Consider the following 6871-nt stretch of genomic DNA (forward strand, 5'->3'; position numbering starts at 1 on the left):
GCGTAATGGTCATATGGTAAGGGTTTGACGAATCAGGGAAGGATACGCAATGATCCAGAAGACCCAATCAGGGGGCGAATGTGGGAAGCCACGGCTTCATTTTCAAAAGTCTTCGTTTTGGTCTGTTTACACTCAAACCCAAGCCCGGAGTTTTCAAACTAAAACGGGGTCTTCAGCGTTTCCAAAAGTTTCTGTTTTCGAGGGTCGACAACGCCGGAGTAGTGTAGACGACAGGCGTAACCGTAGCAAGAATTTTGCGTTTTAAAACGAAAACACACTAGTGTAAACAGGGCCTGATTTAGAGGCTGGGGCATGGTTGGGAGTGAAAGGTCAGTTGACCCAGCTGTGTAAAAAGAAACTCTTGTAGCTTTACATGTCTCTGTGGTAAAGGCTACTAGTGATCTTTTCATCATAACTGCCTATCATAGCTATTTTTCATTTTTTTCATATTTTTTAAGATAGGTCTTTCTATGAATAACATAGTGACTTAATAACAGCTGGTTTGTGAGGATGTTCAAAACATTTCTTTAGCTCTTGCTCTGCCGATTAGATTTGCCATTCTCATTTTCTGCTGCTAAATCAGTCTTCATGTTATAAAAAGCATGTGGTTGGTTAGAATGTTCTTAGAAATTGCCAAGCACAAGAGCAGCCCAGGAAATGAGTGCTTAAGTCTTGCTAACTGGCTGCACAGAGCTTGAAAGTGGAGCAGGTTGTTGTGTTTATTTCTGGAACGCTTCTTGGAAGAGTGTGTGTGAGGGTCACGCACACACAGACACACATTGACACTGAGATGTTTGTGACACGTGATGCAGCCAGTCCCCCAATCTTTTTGTATCTTTCATTATGTCTTGGACAAAAAAAGGGTATAAATACTACTCCTCTTAGTGTTGTTTCTCTCTTGCTCTCTCTCTCACTCTCTTGCTCTCTCTCTCACTCTCTCTCTCTTGCTCTCTCTCTCTTTCTCTCTCTCACTCTCCCTTGCTCTCTCACTCTTTCTCTCTCTCTCTCTCTCTCTCTCTCTCTGTGTACTGAATTTTTTTGATGTACATTTTGTAGATGTACAATTCCCAGTTACTGTAGGTCAACCCCCACCCTATCCATCAGTGGAAAAGGACTGCCGTAGGGCCAGCGCTGCCCGGATATTACTAGGGTGGCAGATCATTCTCAGCACAGCAGTGACACACTTGTACCAGTGCCACACACACTATCATGTCGGTATCAGACCCAGCTGTGTTGCTGGAATTTTTAAACACTTCACTGTCATTATTCTCTCAACTGAAAATCTTAAGTCAGAGTGGTCCTGTTATCAGAAACTGACAACCGTTATTTACATTTACATTTATGCCATTTGGCAGACGCGCTTATCCAGAGTGACATACATTTATCTCATTTTATGAGGGTGAAGGGCTCAAGGGCTTGCTCAAGGGCCCAACAGTGGCGGCTTGGTAGTGCTGATTTGAACTCACGACCTTCTGTTTAGGAGTCCACTGATTTAACCACGAATTAATAACTTACTACTAAATATCTTACGACTGAAAACATGCGAGTCTTGAAGTGTAACTTTACCAGTTATTTAATTGCATGAATGAAACAGACAGTGGCCAGTGACCGAGCAGGGAGAGAAGAATAAGGAAAAGGACAGATATGCGTGTGCCATTTGTAGTTGAATGCACACCAAACCCCACTTTTGACTAACATCACAAGTGTTTTAGGCGTAGGTGTAAAATGCAAAAGTAATGGCTCTGTGCTGATTCCCTTGAGATTTAGGACCTGAAGGCCTGTTTTTCCCACTAGAATTGTCTGCTGTGCAAACACTTATGATAAATAGACAAGAAACTCGATATTCTATTAACGCAGAAGGCAATAATTGTTCAGAGTACAACTGGGAAAATTTATTTCATTTGATGTCCAGTCAAACAAGCAGCATGCAGATAATTACATATAGGTTTGTTGGATGGCTAATAAGATTAATCACTTCAATTACATGACAAAACAATAAATATTCTATTTGTTTATTTATTTATACTCTATTTAGCTTTTGTGGGCCTGAAATTTCTAATCCTCTTTCTCTTTCTGCACTATGTTACGACTTTGTAAAGCATGCATGCATGCCTGGTTTTAGGGTGGTCTGTAAAATCTGCAGATAATCCTAATCCCGTTAGACAAAACAGATGGCCATCTGGAGCTGGCGACGTCAACAAGGCTAATAAACATACAGTGACCACAAACCTCCAGCCAGAGACAGACAAATATTATTCAACCCCACTATCCAGACAAGCATTAGTTCATCCTTTATATACAGACTTGATTCATAACTAAAAAGTAGACACAATACGCCTGATAATGGACTTTAGACATGTCCGTGAAATAAAAACAGTAAGACTGGACACAGTGGACATATATACACACACATATATATATATATATATATATATATATATATATATATATATATATATATATATAAAGGTGAAGTACAGTATATTGTTACTAGTGCTGAATGATGTTTTTTTTGCATATATGCTTCCATCCCTGAGCCTTCTCACATGCCTCGCAGACAATTATTTGGCCTTTGTTGTTTAAATTAGTGCAGCTTGGAAGTAAGTCTGACTGAAGAGAAAACTAATCAGAAGTGTTCATTTGTACTCTAATTCAGATTGTACCACAGAACTGTTGATTCCTTGAATCTCATTGGATACATGGTGATGAATCATTTTCTATAACAGCAGCTCTGGCATTTGTAGGGACATATAATGGACCGTCACACAAACAGATTTTAAACGAATGTGGCTAGTCGTTGATATGGTGATGTTTTCTGTTAGACATTTATTAAGCATTTTTGGGAGGTGCTTCCAGTGTCAGCGTTTTGTAACAGTCAGAGGTAAAGCTGTAAGTCTAACAGTTTTTTCTTGTGAAAAGGGAACAACTTTTTATAGCTACTATAATGTGAATGATAACAGGAATTAACTTATTTCCTGGACAACTTTAAATGTGACTATACACTGATGAAAAGTACAGTGTTATTCTTTAAGATGCTTTAATATAAAAAATGCTGTTATTGGACAACAGTCAGCTGCCAGTACCTCATCAGGCCGCATCACACCACCCTGTTGTTGATTATTTTCCTATAAGAGCATACCCTATCATGTTTTATTCCTTGTTTAAGAGACTATTAAATGAGAAAGGACTTAATTAAAGCTGAAGACTTTGATGAACACATTCTCTCCACAGTTGGTTCAGTTGAAGGAGCATATATGAGACAAATCTGTTTGTTTACTTGTCCATGTTATTCACAAGTTGGTGAACTGTTTGTATCTGCTTGACTCTGCTTGAACATTATCTGTGAGCTCTTAAACATGAAGGTTGGCATAGTTATCTGTCTGCTGTCACAGTCCCAAGGCTAGAATTTGAGACATTCTTTAGTCTGTAAAACTTGATGAAAATGATGAAATTCCAGGAATACACACACATGTTTAGTCTGGCCTAACGATTTGTACTTTTCGATTTGTTTTGGGTTTGTGAGCGTTTCATAGAACAGACCAGTGCAGAGGCGGATCTTTCCCAGTGAGAGTGATTTAGATTACTGAGAGCAGACTGTGTTTGGAAGCTCTGGCGGTGTTGATGCTGAGAGATGATGGATGCTTTCTGTCACTAATGATGTATGTCACAGCCTAGTGGGATAACTCAGTATGAGACAAGGTGGGGATACGTAGGCATGCAGTGGGTTAATCGTTGTTTTCTCCTTTGTATCGTTCCCCCTTAATGTAGGCATATAAAATGTCTAGAGAGCGCTGACAGAGACGCTCATACACCATTTCCTCCTCCACATCAAGACGTGCATAAGCACTTGACTTCATCAGCACCAGCGCTGAGAAATGGATTTGTGTGGGCTTTGATTTCCACACCCAGCTCTTTTCCTTTGTGTGTGTGTGTGTGTGTGTGTGTGTGTGTGTGTGTGTGTGTGTGTATATATAGCAGGAAGATAGAGAGTGTTTGGCAGGGCGAATGGGTGATGTGTTTCCTGAGCTGGCTGCCAGCCTGCCTGCTCCTCTCTGTGGCCCTGGGTGAACTTTTGAAGTTTAATCACCATCATAATAAAAAATATTGTTCTCACTTGCCCTGCCTGTTTTCTGCTCACACGTCATTGCATGGAATGTCAGTCACAGGTCGATAAGGACTAAGTGTTACTTTAAAATTGACAGATATTGCAAATGTCTATTTTTTTTTTTTTTCTAGTTAGAAGTCTATGTCGATACGTCAGAGAATTCTTCTGGATGTGGGGTTTACAAAAGCATGGATTAATATTATGGAAATCTGCCCAAGTGGTGGAAAAATATACAGAGGTCATTTAATTGACATATAAGCTTATTATATGTTCCATCACATTTTCACCTCATTTAAAGTGTGAATACTTTGCACGACTCCTTCCAGAGAAATTACTATTTGCAAATATGAGAACATGGGGTGTGTCTGGTAGTTTATTTTGGTCACTTTGCTGCTACAACCTCAAATGTACAAAAATACAGAACAACACCGAAGCAAGAATATACAGTGTGTGTGTGTGTGTATGTATGTATATATATGTATATATATGTATATATATAATATTGTTGTAATTGTATTTTAAATATATATTTGTGACCAATTATTTTCCCAAAATTCCCCCCCCCCCAATTTGTCACATTCTAATTTAATAATAATACAACTCCTTAGATTTATATTGTGCTTTTCTAGGCATTCAAAGCACTTTACATTGTATAGGAGGTGGGAGAATCTCCTCAACCACCACTAGTTTGTAGCATCCACCTCTATGATGTGACAGAAGCCATAGTGCACCAGAACTCAAGTTATTTGGGGGCCAATTTATAATACCACTTCCAGCAGCAACCTTACTTTTCCCCAGGAGGTCTCCCATCCAGGTACTGGCCAGGCTCAACCTTGCTTAGCTTCAGTGGGAAACCAGGTGAGAACTGCAGGGAGATATGGCTCTGGTATCAGTTCCAGCCACTTGCCAGCCAGCTGTCCCCTTCATATGTCCGATACCAATCAGGGAGGGTGAAGGCTGCCACATGCCTCTTCTGAGATGCATGAAGTCGGCCGTTACCTTTTTTTTGTTTGTTTGTTTGTTTTTAACTGTTGCTCATGCTGCATAACACACTCGGAGAAAAGCACTATCTACCCTCTTCCGCATACATTAGCTCAGAGACATCCATGATTGGTTAGTGGTGCTGTGATTGACAGGGGATAGGTTATGTCACCCTGATTCCCAGCCATGGAAAGACTGTAGCATTCGAATTTGCGATCTTCTAATGATGGGGGAACGCACTTCTGCACCACTTGGGCGGCCTGAAAACTTATCTCTTTTTTTGTGCCTTTTATTTAAAGAAATTGAGCCAAAACATTTACATTTGTGTTAGGTTAAAGTGTAGGCATAGCATCAATTAACTACAGTAATAATTATGACAGTAGAATGATAGCTGTGTGTGTGTGTGTGTGTGTGTGTGTGTGAAATCTATAATTAGCTAACTATCATCAACTGCTGTAATTGGGTAATTAACATTGAAATTAACAGTTCACTTGTGTATTGTGCTTTGATAAAATTATTAACAATATTATAATAACTAACTAACTGTTTATGAAAGTTACAAAATGTTACTTGAATCAGTCGTTATCCCTGAATTGTACTTTTCTATTCTTTTGCATTCAAACTTTACCTCCATTCGCTTATTCTTCTTGCAAATCTGAGGCTTTGACCAGCAGGGGTATTGGTCAGTGTGGATTGGTCAGTGGAGCTTCAGCTTGATGTCACTCAACATTATTGACTGTATGTCCTGTTCTGATTCATATATAATAAAATATAGCTCAGCATAATATCTATTTTATTTTACTCATGTTTATTTTTGTCAAAGCCATAGCCAGTTATGAAATCCTGTGCTTCACTCATTCTGTCGTTTCATTACAGAGCCTTTTAGCTGTTAAAAGACAAAATGATTTGGAAATTCAGACACATTTTTCTTGTGTTAGTGGTTGAGTACATATTAAGATCATAAATCAGATGCCATTTAGAGGCAGACAGAAGTCTGCACTTTAGTGGCAGATTACTGACAAAGAAGAATGATGTCTTTTAATGATGTCTTGTTATAGATCATCATATCCAGTCAAAGGTCAGTTTTAATTTCAGGTCGTTAAATGGCACATCAACACCAAATTCACGTATTTGGTAATTTGGTAATTACCAAATTTGGTAATTTCGTAAAAACGAGATCTTCTTGAGTAACAGCTGATAGCCCACACAGGAATAAATCTTCCCCCATTCCACATAAAGCATACGGCTGATTTGATAAGAGCTCAATCCATCCTTAATAACAACTTTTTACCAGTGTCACGTTTGTAAATGGTCCATCTGAATTCAGAGTACCACTCTGTCTGCATGCAGCCTCTTTCTCACACCCTTTCTTCTTTTTTCTCTCTCTTTTCTTTTTTTTTTTTTTGTTCTTAAACAAGGTCAGGTTGTTGATATTCTGCAACATCACATTCTTACATTTTTAACAGCTCACAGTTTATAAAGACTCGCTGTACTCTTTGTGGGAAACGCAAGGCCATTACTGCAGGAGCAGAGTGCTCACAGCTTCCATCTCCTGGAAAATTTGCTCTTGCTTTCTTTGTATCTATCGTTTTTCTTTGCAGCATCTTTCTGTGGTGACTGATCACTGGTCTCCTGCAGCAGTGGAACATTACACACAGACCGAGCCTCTTTCCTAAAACCTGGAGTTTAGGTCTGGTTAGTGTGCTTACTAGAACATCTACCACTTTAAAGATTTTATTGGAGATTATTTAACCTAATATCTGTAGTGAATATGTGATTATTACA

The sequence above is a fragment of the Ictalurus furcatus genome, chromosome 24 (assembly GCF_023375685.1).
Source record: "Ictalurus furcatus strain D&B chromosome 24, Billie_1.0, whole genome shotgun sequence".
In the NCBI taxonomy this organism is placed as follows: Eukaryota; Metazoa; Chordata; class Actinopteri; order Siluriformes; family Ictaluridae; genus Ictalurus; species Ictalurus furcatus.